Source organism: Grampus griseus, assembly GCF_964374135.1.
Source record: "Grampus griseus genome assembly, chromosome: 6".
In the NCBI taxonomy this organism is placed as follows: domain Eukaryota; kingdom Metazoa; phylum Chordata; class Mammalia; order Artiodactyla; family Delphinidae; genus Grampus; species Grampus griseus.
This window is the reverse complement of record NC_139000.1, coordinates 70,463,663-70,478,193: the sequence shown is the minus strand read 5'-3', so window position 1 is coordinate 70,478,193 and position 14,531 is coordinate 70,463,663. Positions and strand designations below refer to the sequence as shown.

General features: G+C 37.6%; 1 long non-coding RNA gene across 1 annotated transcript in view; it reads right to left on the bottom strand.

Annotated features, from left to right (window-relative positions):
* LOC309824568 overlaps nt 1-6,717 on the bottom strand; it is a 31,057-nt gene extending 24,340 nt beyond the window's left edge. Inside the window, exons 1-2 of the long non-coding RNA XR_014296941.1 lie at nt 6,601-6,717; nt 4,553-4,672 (exon numbers count right to left, since the gene is read on the bottom strand). This is a non-coding gene — a long non-coding RNA (uncharacterized lncRNA). The remainder of the gene's footprint in view (nt 1-4,552; nt 4,673-6,600) is intronic.
* Between the last annotated feature and the right edge of the window lie 7,814 nt (nt 6,718-14,531).

Below are 14,531 nucleotides of genomic sequence, written 5' to 3'. Positions count from 1 at the left end.
CATCTGCAAACAGTGACAGCTTTACTTCTTCTTTTCCCATTTGGATTCCTTTTATTTCTTTTTCTTCTCTGATTGCCGTGACTAAAACTTCCAAAACTATGTTGAATAATAGTGGTGAGAGTGGACAACCTTGTCTTTTTCCTGATCTTAGTGGAAATGGTTTCACTTTTTCACTATTGAGAACGATGTTGGCTGTGGGTTTGTCATATATGGCCTTTATTATGTTGAGGTAAGTTCCCTCTATGCCTACTTTCTGCAGGGTTTTTATCATAAATGAGTGTTAATTTTGTCGAAAGCTTCTTCTGCATCTATTGGGATGATCATATGGTTTTTCTCCTTCAATTTGTTAATATGATTTATCACATTGAATGATTTGTGTATATTGAAGAATCCTTGCATTCCTGGGATGAACCCCACTTGATCATGGTGTATGATCCTTTTAATGTGCTGTTGGATTCTGTGTGCTAGTATTTTGTTGAGGATTTTTGCATCTATGTTCATCAGTGATATTGGCCTGTAGTTTTCTTTCCTTGTGACATCCTTGTCTGGTTTGGGTATCAGAGTGATGGTGGCCTCATAGAATGAGTTTTGGGAGTGTTCCTCCCTCTGCTATATTTTGGAAGAGTTTGAGAAGGATAGGTGTTAGCTCTTTTCTAAATGTTTCATAGAATTCGCCTGTGAAACCATCTGGTCCTGGGCTTTTGTTTGTTGGAAGATTTTTAATCACAGTCTCAATTTCAGTGCTTGTGATTGGTCTGTTTATATTTTCTATTTCTTCCTGGTTCAGTCTCGGAAGGTTGTGCATTTCTAAGAATTTGTCCATTTCTTCCAGGTTGTCCATTTTATTGGCATAGAGTTGCTTGTAGTAATCTCTCATGATCCTTTTTATTAACAGTGTTAGCTGTTACTTCTGCTTTTTCATTTCTAATTCTCTTGATTTGAGTCCTCTCCCTCTTTTTCTTGATGAGTGTGGCTAATGGTTTATCAGTTTAGTTTATCGTCTCAAAGAACCAGCTTTTAGTTTTATTGATCTTTGCTATTGTTTCCTTCCTTTCTTTTTCATTTATTTCTGATCTGATCTTTATGATTTCTTTCCTTCTGCTAACTTTGGGGTTTTTTTGTTCTTCTTTCTCTAATTCTTTAGGTGTAAGGTTGGGTTGTTTATTTGAGACATTTCTTGTTTCTTGAGGTAGGATTGTATTGCTATAATCTTCCTTCTTAGAACTGCTTTTGCTTTTGGGTTTTGGGTTTTGGGTCGTCATGTCTCCATTGTCATTTGTTTCTAGGTATTTTTTTATTTCCTCTTTGATTTCTTCAGTGATTTCTTGGTTATTAAGTAGTGTATTGTTTATCCTCCATGTGTTTGTGTTTTTTATGTTTTTTTCCCTGTAATTGATTTCTAATCTCATAGTGTTGTGGTCGGAAAAGATACATGATACAATTTCATTTTTCTTAAATTTACCAAGGCTTGATTTGTGACCCAAGATATGATCTATCCTGGAGAATGTTCCATGAGCACTTGAGAAAAATGTGTATTCTGTTGTTTTTGGATGGAATGTCCCATAAATATCAATGAAGTCCATCTTGTTTAATGTATCATTTAAAGCTTGTGTTTCCTTATTTATTTTCATTTTGGATCATCTGTCCATTGGTGAAAGTGGGGTGTTAAAGTCCCCTACTATGATTTTGTTAGTGTCGATTTCCCCTTTTATGGCTGTTTGTATTTGCCTTATGTATTGAGGTGCTCCTATGTTGGGTGTGTAAATATTTACAATTGTTATACTTCTTCTTGGATTGATCCCTTGATCACTATGTAGTGTCCTTCTTTGTCTCTTGTAATAATCTTTATTTTAAAGTCTATTTTGTCTGATATGAGAATTGCTACTCCAGCTTTCTTTTGATTTTCATTTGCATGGAATATCTTTTTCCATCCCCTCACTTTCAGTCTGTATGTGTCCCTAGGTCTGAAGTGGGTCTCTTGTAGACAGCATATATACAGGTCTTGTTTTTGTATCCATTCAGCCAGTCTGTGTCTTTTGGTGGGAGCATTTAATCCATTTACATTTAAGGTAATTATCGATATGTATGTTCCTATTCCCATTTTCTTAATTGTTTTGGTTTGTTATTGTAGGTCTTTTCCTTCTCTTGTGTTTCCTGCCTAGAGAAGTTCCTTTAGCATTTGTTGTAAAGCTGGTGCTGAACTCTCTCAGCTTTTGCTTGTCTGTAAAGGTTTTAATTTCTCCATCAAATCTGAATGAGATCCTTGCTGGGTAGAGTAATATTGTTTGCAGGTTTTTCTCCTTCATCACTTTAAATATGTCCTGCCAGTCCCTTCTGGGTTGCAGAGTTTCTGCTGAAAGATCAGCTGTTAACCTTATGGGGATTCCCTTGTGTGTTATTTGTTGTTTTTTCCTTGCTGCTTTTAATATTTTTTCTTTGTATTTAATTTTTGATAGTTTGATTAATATGTGTCTTGGCATATATCTTCTTGGATTTATCCTGTATGGGACTCTCTGTGCTTCCTGGACTTGATTGACTATTTCCTTTCCGATATTAGGGAAGTTTTGAACTATAATCTCTTCAAATATTTTCTCAGTCCCTTTCTTTGTCTCTTCTTCTTCTGGGACCCCTATAATTCGAATATTGGTGCATTTAGTGTTGTCCCAGAAGTCTCTAAGTCTGTCGTCAATTCCTTTCATTCTTTTTTCTTTATTCTCCTCTGTGGTAGTTATTTCCACTATTTTATCTTCCAGTTCACTTATCCGTTCTTCTGCCTCAGTTATTCTGCTATTGATTCCTTCTAGAGAATTTTAAATTTCATTTATTGTGCTGTTCATCATTGTTTGTTTGCTCTTTAGTTCTTCTAGGTCCTTGTTAAGCATTTATTGTATTTTCTCCATTCTCTTTCCAAGAGTTTGGATCATCTTTACTGTCATTATTCTGAATTCGTTTTCAGGTAGACTGCCTATTTCCTCTTCATTTGTTTGGTTTGGTGGGTTTTTACCTTGCTCCTTCATCTGCTGTGTGTTTCTCTGTCTTCTCATTTTGCTTAACTTACTGTGTTTGATGCCTCCTTTTCGTAGGCTGCAGGTTCGTAGTTCCCATTGTTTTTGGTATCTGCCCCCAGTGGCTAAAGTTGGTTCAGTGGGTTGTATTGGCTTCCTGGTGGAGAGGACTGGTGCCTATGTTCTGGAGGATGAGGCTGGATCTTGTCTTTCTGGTGGGAAGGACAGTGTTCAGTGGTGTGTTTTGGGTTGTCTGTGACCTTATTATGATTTTAGGCATCCTCTCTGCTAATTGGTGGGGTTGTGTTCCTGTCTTGCTAGTTGTTTGGCATAGGGTGTCCAGCACTGTATCTTGCTGGTTGTTGAGTGGAGCTGGGTCTTATTGTTGAGATGGAGATATGTGGGAGAGCTTTCGCCGTTTGATATTATGTGGACCTGGGTGGTCTCTGGTGGACCAATGTCCTGAGCTCGGCTCTGCCACCTCAGAGGCACAGGCCTGACACCCGGCCGGAGCACCAAGACCCTGTCAGCCACAAGGCTTATGTCTTTTGTTTCTGTCTTCTATTGCAAATTATGTAGAATGCAGTATATCTTCCATGTTCTTGAATATCGTCTTATTGCAGCTTATCCTTTGTCTTTGGATGTGGCGTATCTTTTTTGGTGAGTTCCAGTGTCTTCCTTTCAATGATTGTTCAGCAGTTAGTTGTGGTTCTGGTGCTCTTGTAAGAGGGAGTGAGTGCACGCTCTTCTACTCCACCATCTTGAATCAACCTCCCATGTCCTATATTCTTATGCTTACGTCTTGAAATTAAGTCCTTCTTAATTATATTTTCATCTAATTTCTCAAACTCCTATTAAATGCTTACCATGTGATAAGCATAGCTAAGCATTTACCCATACATTTTCTCATTTAAATCATACAGTAACCCTGGGAAGTTGGTATTATCACGTTAAATTCACCAACAAACACAAAGCTTAGAGAGATCAGGCAGCTATAAAGAACAGAACTGAAATTTTAACTTAGGTCTTCTGATTATAAGATTTTTCCACAGCTTAGTGTTCCTTTCCTAAACTTCTTGCTAAGTTCAGTTGGTAACTGTGTTTGTAAGGTATCATCACCACTAATAATAATAACAACAGACATACAAAGAGAAAGTATCATTATAGAATACATTTTATGTTTTGTTCCCTCATATTTAAAATTGGGTCATGGATTTTCAAGTAGAAAGTCTCCAAATCTAACCATTCTCATCATCGTGTGAAAGCAGAGTAAAGGCAAAAGCCCAGCAAAGGCAAAGTCCTAGACTCTAAAGATAAACAGACACAACAAAATCTGGCTCTGCCTTTATTCACCATCTCTGTTTCTCTGGGTACCATCACTTCACCTCTCAGAACCTCAATCTCCTCATCTATCAAATGGAAAAAGTAATTTCTCCCACAGGCTATTGACTCAAGGATTAAATTAAATAGCATATAAATTGCCCTAGTATATGCCCAGAAAATCTTAGCTGATATGGTACACTTTCCATTTTCTAGGAGCAAGTTACCTGATTTGCAGAAAATCGTAGCTGATATGGTAGACTTTCCATTTTCTAGGAGCAAGTTACCTGATTTGCAGGAAATCATAGCTGATATGGTAGACTTTCCATTTTCTGGGAGCAAGTTACCTGATTTGCAAAATAAAGATAGATCAAGTTAAAAACATACATTCACACACATAATATATTACACGTGTGCATAAATATATGTGTCTCTGTGTGTAAATTAGGAGAAGGCACATGATAGTTGTGCCTTCACAATGATATGATGATAATTGCTGCCCCTGGGACCACATATGCAGTGCATTGACCTACAACTCCAGCCCCGCCAGTTGCAGCTTTGTCTGCTCAGCCTCCACCACAACTCCTTCCCTTCCTTCAGTCTTGCTATCTCCCCACCCCACTGTGCTCTCTCTACCAATTCTGGTTAAGGCTACTCCTCTATTTTATAATAGCAGCTGGCTAGCCTGTCCAGTTATACAGCCATGGAGGTGATTAGGGCCCAAGTCCCCTCTGCATTCAACAATAGTTAATTTGCACACATGATGCAGAGCTAATATGACTACGTTTACAGATTATTTGGGATTATTTGTGACCTTCCAACACCTTGCCCCACTCCAAGCCTCCATACACAAACACAGTTTTCTCTCGGTTAATTTATATTTGACTCATATCTTTCTACACCTTGCCTTCCAAGTGACCTTTCAGCTTATGTCTCTAGACCCTTAATGACAGGGAAATAACTTCCTCTTGAAGATGTATCCTATTTAGATATTTTGATAACTCTGAAAATTTCCTTTTTCATGCTAAGACAAACTCTCCTTTTGGATAATATTACTGAGCTTTTCTTCCCTTTAATGATCCTTAAAAAAAACTCTCACCAATCCCTTTTCCATGAAGTCAGCTCTTCAGATAAGATTCTATATAAATCAGGTTGTACCACAAAGGCATTATGCTAAGTAAAAGGTGTCAGTCTCAAAAAGGATCCCATACTGTATGGGATCACATACAGTATGATCCCATTTATAGGACATTCTGGAAAAGGGCAAAACCATAGGGACAGAAAACACATCAGTGGTAGCCAGGGGCTAGGATCTGGGGGAGGGAGGGGAGTGGTACTAGTGTTTGACTAGAAAGAGACAGCATAAGGGAATTCTTTGGGGTGTTGAAGTTAGTCTGTATCCTGTTGTGTTGGTGTGTTAGTGATTATAACAATCTATGCATGTATTAAAACTCATAGAACTGTACACCAGAAAGAGGTGAATATGACTACATGTAAATTTTGAAGAATTACATATATTGATCTCTTACTACGTGCCAAGTGTTTGTCATGATTCTTTCATTTTAATCTTCAAAATAACTCCACAAGATAGGTCATGTTATTATCATCCCTGTTTTACAAATAAATAAACGGAGGCACAGAGAGGTTAACTAACTTGCCAAGGTCACAAAATTTGATAGAGACAGAGCTTGGATTTTAATCCAAGCAGTCTGACTCCAGAATTGAATAGCTTCACCACTGTCCTATTCTGGCTCTGCAAAGAGAGTGTATATCCTCTATCAATGAAACTACGTGACCTCTTTGACAAGTAGAACATCAGCTAGAACTACATAAACACAATTAGCTTGCAAGTGGAGCAAAGCATGTGCCACAAAAAGTCTTAATTGCTTGTGTATTTCTTGGCCACAAAAAGTCTTAATTGCTGTTTTAATAACTAATATTTCAGCTTTTCAATTTCCAGTTTCCTTTGAAAGAAAATGCCTTTTATTAACACACTAAATAAATTTCAAAATCAACTTTCTAATGCCTGTGGACACTGGTATGAAAATCTTTAAGTGTCCCTTAAGAAATTCTGATTCTGATGCAAAGAAAATAGAATATATCAATAGGGGGCTCAAATAAATTGTTTAAAAATTCAAAAATCTTATTCCACTCCTTCTCCCTCCCCACTTCCCCAAAACTAAATCCTTCCGGATATTTTTTGGAACTAAAACCTCTTAGTAATGACACAAACGGATAAATACACCCACGTCTGGTGCCTTGTGGTCATTCTTACACATTCATTTAGGTCTTTCAGTGCCTGCAGTCTACATCCCCACAAACTTCATTCCATACACTTTGCAAAAATAAAGCTATCCACTGCAGAAGTGATGCATGATAAGCCTCATAATTCAGAAGCAGCAGCAGCTGGAAAGAGAAAACAAAGGGAAGAAATTATGATGGCTTTTAAAAACTGAGTTACAAAGAATGCCTAAATTTGGTAAGCACAATCTTGAGATAATAAATGTTGCTCTGTTTTGATGCAGAGTTGGTTAAAGAAAATCTGCTTCTGGATTTTTAATGTTCAGTTCTTGTTCACGATGGATTTAATCATTTCAGTACTATGCTCAAGACATTACATACACATTCATGTACACATTCTCTATCTCCAGGTAAGAATGATCTGAGGTCTATGTGACATTTCTGCCTTAGATCCACTTTCCCTGAAATATTCAAGAGTTTAATGGAGCTATCCTCAGCCCACTATCATCATCCTCCAAACATCTTTAGCCCAAACCCCCTTAATATACACAGACAGTTCTTCTAATAAATTCTACTATACCTTATGTAACCTACAATTAAATTTCATGCAGAGTAACCTCAAAAAGGAACCAAAGAGAGATCAGGGCAACACAGGACACAGTGTTTGAATTATCTGGTTGTCTTCTACAAAATTCCTTTAGCCATATTTATCTTTCAGGGCTACCATTAGAATCAAATAAGAGATGCTGACCTAACAAAGTTCTTGCCATATAACTACACAAGTGGTAGTTATAATTATGATCAAGGAAAGAAATCCTGCAGATGGAACAGTGTTCATCTATGGCCGTTTGCAGCTTTATTTCACAATATTTCCTTAGGCAAATTTCTCTACTCCATGCCTCAATATCAGGTTTGATCTTGTTATAAACTCATGGGCTTTTCAGTGTTAATTACTAGTTACCAACACACCTCCTATGGAATACAATGGTTTTGGGGTTATGAAATTAGGCTTGCTAGAGAAATGTTTAAGAGATGTGAAATAACTTTGCAACTTGATGCAGCTAAGCAGGGAGATTGCACAATCTCAATTCACAGGCGCAAGCACACACACCCACACACCCAGGAAGTGCGGGGGGTCTTGTGGAAATCAGTAGCTTATCTATTATGTGCACTCCAGAGCTGTAAACAAGACCATGTGAGGACTCAGCTAGAATGCTTCCTCTGAGTCAGTATTAAACAAACTTCCGAAATGCTAGAGAAGGAAATAAAGCCACTGTACCCTAAAGACACCCAGGACAGAGAGCTGGGGATGTAGAAATTGTGTTCAACATTGTCAGAGACTGATGCAATAATTAAAGTAAGTTTTGTAATAAAAACAAAGTGCTGCTTAATAATCAATAGCTAGTATGAATTAGAATAGGTTGTAATCTCCATATGGAGTGTCCTATCAGAATTTACATGACTTAATATGTGGAATGGCAAAAATTTTTTAAACCTTTGGTGTTTTATTCCACAAGAATGATAGCACAATTTTCTATTTGGTAATAATAACATTAGTGTAATGGTCTCAGTATAATTTTGGTTCAGAATGAATCAGAGGCAAAGATCTCATCAATGGTGAAAAAAATAAAACACCAGGAAAGCAAAGTTTTTCACAGACAGCATAGCCTGATACAGTGGAAGACACAGATGTTGAAATCAGAAGTATTTTGACTCTGCATTGCAAGTTTTGTGATCTTGGGCAAGTTACATCTCCTTATTGAGATTCCATCTTCTCATCTATAAGATCATGACATTCATGAGGTTCTTATTAAGATCAAATTAGATACTAGCTGAGTAAGCACTTTGACAAATATGAGAAATTATGATTCACTGCTTTAACCTATAAATGCCCTCAGGTCAACAAAACAGAGTTAGAAAGAAATCAAGTTTAGAATACCCTGGAATTGTTTTTGCTTGAGGTAGATAATGAATACAACTTACATCCCTTTTGACCCGTAATACGTTTTGGTTTTTAGGAAGAAAAAGAGGGATGTCACCTATACCTGGAAATTTGCAGTTATAGCTGAATACAGAGAACACAGCTCTTACATATAATTTTATTTGAGTCTTACAAGGCTGAATATAGAAATCAGAAATCACAAAATAAGAGGAAATAGTTAAAGCACTTTAATCCTTACCAATGTCCACAAAGTAGGATGTTTCATTAAGTGCTGTCTGGGTGCTCAGACAGTAAAGGACATTACCATTTCCGGCAACCCAAGGCTTGACCTCACACTTGGACTTCTGAAGGTAAACTTCCGGAGAGGAAATTAAATACAGAGAACCTCTTCCAGTTTGGAATACCAGTTCTGCCAAAAACACTAAAAGAAACATGCAGATCTAAGTTAATTTTTAAAATTTTTACCCTAAAAAATATTAAAGCCACCAGAAAGGTCAATGTTTTTTAAAAAATTTATTTAGACTAGGAAGTGAAATCAAAATCAAAATGTTTTTTTCTCCTTACCTATGTCCCTATAAAAATAGGCTCTAAAGTAAGATAGTTTCCTTCCTCCCTCCCTGCAACATTTTTACTTAAACCCTAAACTCCAGGCCTTAAAAATGAAAATATTCAACTGAAAGGAAAAGGAAGAACTATAACCATCATAATTTACATATGATATATATAAATCAAATTAAACATGAAATTTATTCACCCCATTTTTATTTCACAAGCTACCCAGGATCATTCAAGCCTACTTTCTTCTCTAAGGTGTGTGTACCTTCTGGGTTCAGTGGATACTCTGAAAGGTCAAATAGAGTCCATCCTTTGAGCAGATGAGATGCTGTTCTATTTTTAAAAAACCTCTAGAGAAGGAAATTCCACAAGCTTCCCCAGTTACACATTCCAGTGTCTATCAAATCTCACTGTCTGAAAATTTTTCCTTTTCTCTTATCTAAATCCCTCATGCTGTAACCTAAGCCTGTTGCCTCCTGTCTGGTCCCTAATGGAGATGGTCATCATCCTTCACAGATCAACCTCCTCACACAAGGCTCTTCTTTAATTCTGTAATCCAGAAACCACTTGATTTCTAACTCTCTTTATCACAGCTCTTTAATCATTGTCGTTACTCACCTATCATTTTCTTCCAAGTTTTCTTCCTCCAACCTTGTATTCACTTCACAAAGCCTTTAAAAATAATTTTTTTAAAAAAGCAAAAGAAATGAAAATTATTCATTAACCTTACTACACTAAAACTGCCTATTTTATTTTTTTGTTCTTGCCCCATGTATATATATATATACATCATTGTAACCATGTGTAATTTTATTGTATTTATTCCAGGTTTTTAATTACTCCTTTAGTTTCACAATTCAGAACATGCCTAGAATGAGCTAGCTTATCATTACAACTTTAATGATGTTGGTTTAAAGTTCATGATTTGAAGAATTTCCTTCTTCATTCAATAGAATTAAATGATTCCTAAGAATTGAAGCACTCTGCTAGGTTCTAAGGAGTCAAAGCATTTAACATTCAGTCCTTGCCCACAAGCAGGTCATAATAATACATACAGCCAATGAATTAGAGTGAAGAAGATCCTATGTGGATTATTCCTGCATCGACCTATACTATATATATCTATATAAATTTATAGGGTCAACTGAGAGAGCTGGACCTCAGGGGAGGGCCGACTCTGCAGAAGGCAGGATGGGGGAGTCACCTGGCAAGTGACCTGAAGGAGCAGGAATTGTGGGTAAACTGCCACAGCTTTCACCGCCTACCATCTTCCACCATCTAGGCCAGAGCACCTAGGATAGAATACTTAGTACCATCCAGCGTTTAACTGGGCCTCTGTAGAAGGACGTTTGGTGAAAGACTGAACTCAGTGGCAAGGTAGTGCCCAAATCTTTTCTGAATTATAAGAGCTTTGGTTACCAGAATGAAAGGGCAAGTTTGTGCAGCTGAAAAAAAAAGATGGTTAATAAGGGTCAGGTGATCTGGGGTAAGTCTGACTTGAGGATTCATTTAATAATTGATGAAACAATTTAATATCATCAAGAGTACACAAAAACCTGAAGGAAAAACTGGTTGCAGTACCATAGTATCCTTGAACAATCACTGTTAGTTCTGGTCCTCAGTTTCTTCATCTGTAAAAGTAGATGTTGTTTATGGTATATTCCATGATTTATATTCCAGGAAATAGCATATATTAAAAACAATGCATTGTATTTCCAGAAACCAAAGATACAATTACTTCTTTAAAGAAAAAAATATTGGGACTTCCCTAGTGGCGCACTGGTTGAGAGTCCGCCAGCCAGTGCAGGGGACACAGGTTTGAGCCCTGGTCTGGGAAGATCCCACATGCCGCAGAGCACCTAAGCCCGTGCAAGACAACTACTGAGCCTGTGCTCTAGAGCCCGCAAGCCACAACTACTGAGCTCACATGCCACAACTACTGAAGCCCACATGCCTAGAGCCTGTGCTCCACAACGAGAAGCTACTGCAATGAGAAGCCACACACCACAACGAAGAGTAGCCCCAGCTTGCAGCAACCAGAGAAAGTCTGCACGCATCAACAAAGACCCAACACAGCCAAAACAAATAATAAAAAAACAAATAAAATTTTAAAATAAAGTATAAGAAGTAGAAAAATATTTTTAAAAAATAGATGCCCATTTTCACCGTATCTTAGGCTTAGATTTAAAATGAAACACAGACTATGCTCTCAAGAAGTTTAGTTCTTCGAGAAGTTTTAAAAATGGAATCCTCGTTTTAAAATATTAAGGGAACTTACAGCTTAATAGATTCTGATTACAGAACAAAAGAGTCCAATCATTCATCCATGCAACAAACAGATGTTGATCATTACCTGTACCAGGCTCTGTCAGGTACTAGCAATACCTTAGAGAACAAAATTCAAGGTCCCAGAAAGAAATAGATGGCATACTTGAAACATAATTAAAGAATTTAATGAAGGGTCTAATTGTAAAGGATGTGGACAGCATTAGGGGAAACAAGCATCCTGAGTCTAGCAACAGCTAGGAAGAGAAGCCAAGTAGCCAAAATGTATCACCTGTAGGCCTAAATCATCAGAGAGAGGAAATAGTGATGAATCCAAGAGCTGTGGGAGAGGACTGCCTGAAAAGCTATGACCTTTGGTAGAAAAACACAGCTACCACTAAGCCTTTCCTCCTGCCCTCTGATCTCTGCTTAAATGAACTCAGTTGGAAGCTGGAGGGCAGGAGAGCCCAGCTGATACAGCTATTAGAAGTCAGCCTCCCAGGACACAGAGCAGGATGAAGAATACACAGTACATCCCTGCTTGTAAAAAGCATGTTGTCTGCTGGCAGAGAGATATTAAATAACCAAATAAAATAATTTGAGATAATCACAAGTGATCTTAACAATTTAAAGCAAGGATGTGACTGAGGAGGTGAAGGCCCCTCTGAGGGGATGATATTTTTCCTAAGAATTTAAAGACAAGAAGGAGCCAACTGTAAAGATTAGGAGGGGAGCATTCTAGGCAGGGGGAATAGCAAATGTCAAGGTCCTCTCGTAGAGGGACTCTTGAAGAGTTTGAGAATTGAGGAAAAGGCCAAGTACTTCTGAAGCACGTTAAGGCAGAGAAAAGTGTAAAAATGAGGTCAGAGTAGTAGCTAGTGCCTATATCTTGTAACATGTCAAGGAGGTCGAGGAGGTCATGGCAAGGTGTTTGGACTCTATTTTTAGTGCAGTGGGCAGCTATTGAATGATTATGTGCACGTGAGCAACATCATCTTGTTTACATGTTCCAAAGGTCACTTAGGCAATGGATTGAAAACTGATGTTTAAGAACAAAAGAATAGAAGCAGGAAAACCAGTTACTAGGGCGTTTCAGATGTCCATTGAAAGTTGATGGTGATTTGGACTAAGATGGTAACATGGGAATTAAAGAGAAGATAATGTACTTTCAGAAGGATTTGAGGTGGAGGATGAAAAAAAAGAAGAAAAAAGGATGACTCCAGATTTTTTCCACTCATGCATAATGCACATTTTGCAAGTTATATAAATAATTTACATTTCCCTAAACATACAATATTCATGCCTACTTCTCTGCCTGCAAATTTGTAGTTTTCTCTTTCAGGAATGTTCCTCCTCTCCTGGTCCATGTATCTAATCTAGATAATTCATTGTTCAAGAGTTAGGTCTAGGACTACTTGACTCAAGGAGCTGTCCCTAATACCCTAGACTGAGTTGGCCTTCCCTCTTCAAAGCCTCCCACAAGGGAATTCCCTGGAAGTCCAGTGGTTAGGACTCCACGCTTCCACTGCAGGGGACATGGGTTTGATCCCTGGTCGGGGAAGTTCCACGTGTCACACGGTGCAGCCAGAAGAAAACACACACACACAAAGCAGGTGCACCAGTTATTAAGATACTGTTTCTCAGCTCTGCTTTGTGATGCACTGCAAAGCTTTCCACAGCAACTTCTGCATGCAGCACTTATCACCTTCCTGTTGACTTGACTTTCTCTGCCACTATAGGAACAGAGATTTCTCATGGATAGGGACTATGTTTTATCCATCTTTTAAACCTGTGTGCTCATTATGACTTCTGACACCTGAATGACTTATTAAATGAATGAAATAATGAACTATAAAAAGACAGTTTGGTGGAAAATGAGGTCACTTCAAACTGGAGGGATAAGGATAGCTTTCATGGAGGAGTTGATATTTGAGTTAGATATTGAAACACAGTCAGGATTTGGACATGCAAATATAGGAGAAATGCTATTCTAAAGAATTGTATGAGCAAAGGAGCATAGTGAACCAGAATGTTTGAAAACCAGTTCAGTTTGGCTGGAATATGGGATCAGCTGTGGGGAAAATTTTTTTAAATAGCGTGCATCTGTTAGACTAACAGTCTAATGAATCTGTTTTTATTCTACAGACAAGGAAGAGCCACTGAAGATTTTTTAAAGAAATACGTGACAAGGTAAGAGCTTTATAATAGTAGAGTCTAGTTCTAGAAATAGCTGAATACCTGTATTAACCATCCCACAGATAACAATTATGGACTTTGAAGCAGTATAAAAAATAAAAATGATATGAAGATATTTGAGAACAGCCAAAAGGGGTCCAAGATGGAAGTGGTTCAACCCTTGAATGAAGGCAATTGCACTGGGTGAGATTTACTTTTATAAAGCTTTTCTTCAGAGGACATTTCTTACTCCATGTGGTACAGGGTGGCTGAAATTCATAAAGAAATGAATCTTTCTGACTTGAGGAGTCAGAGAAGGGATTCAGGGATTCCAAAGTGACTGGATATTGAAGAGAAAGCCCTGAAAGGGGGAAACCACAGAGAAAGCCCCAGAATCTCCATATAAACTCTTTTCAAATCCTTGGCTAACCACTTAACTGTGCACACATGGAGGAGACTCCAAATAGCCCAGCAGAGAGCAGCTGTTGAAAGGCTGAACAATTGATTTCAGCTGATGCTGTGCTGCCACAACAAGATCAACATTCTTATCGACCTTTGTAATAGACCCCAAAATCTCTACAACAAATTATCTTCAATGCTTTGTATGTAATTTAAAAATACTAGAAACTAGGAAAAAAGGAAAATATGACCTATAGTCAAGACACAAAGTAGTCAAGACAAAGCAAACTCTGAAATGACCCAGATGTCATAATTAGCAGAAAAGGACTTTACAGCAGCTATCATAAATATGTTCAAAGACTTAACAGAAATTATGACTGTAAAGAGTGAACAGATGTGGAGTGTCAACAGGAAAACAAAAGCTACTAAAAAAAGAACAAAATGAAAACTCTAGAACTACTACATATAATATCTGGAGTGAAAAATTCCTGAATGAACTTAAAAACAGATTATAGATTTCAGGGGGTGGGGAGCAGTGCAAAGAACTTTAAGATCGATTTGCTAAAAGAAAAAAATATTGAAAAAAATTGAACAGTGCCTTCATGACTATGGAATAATATCAAGAGGTC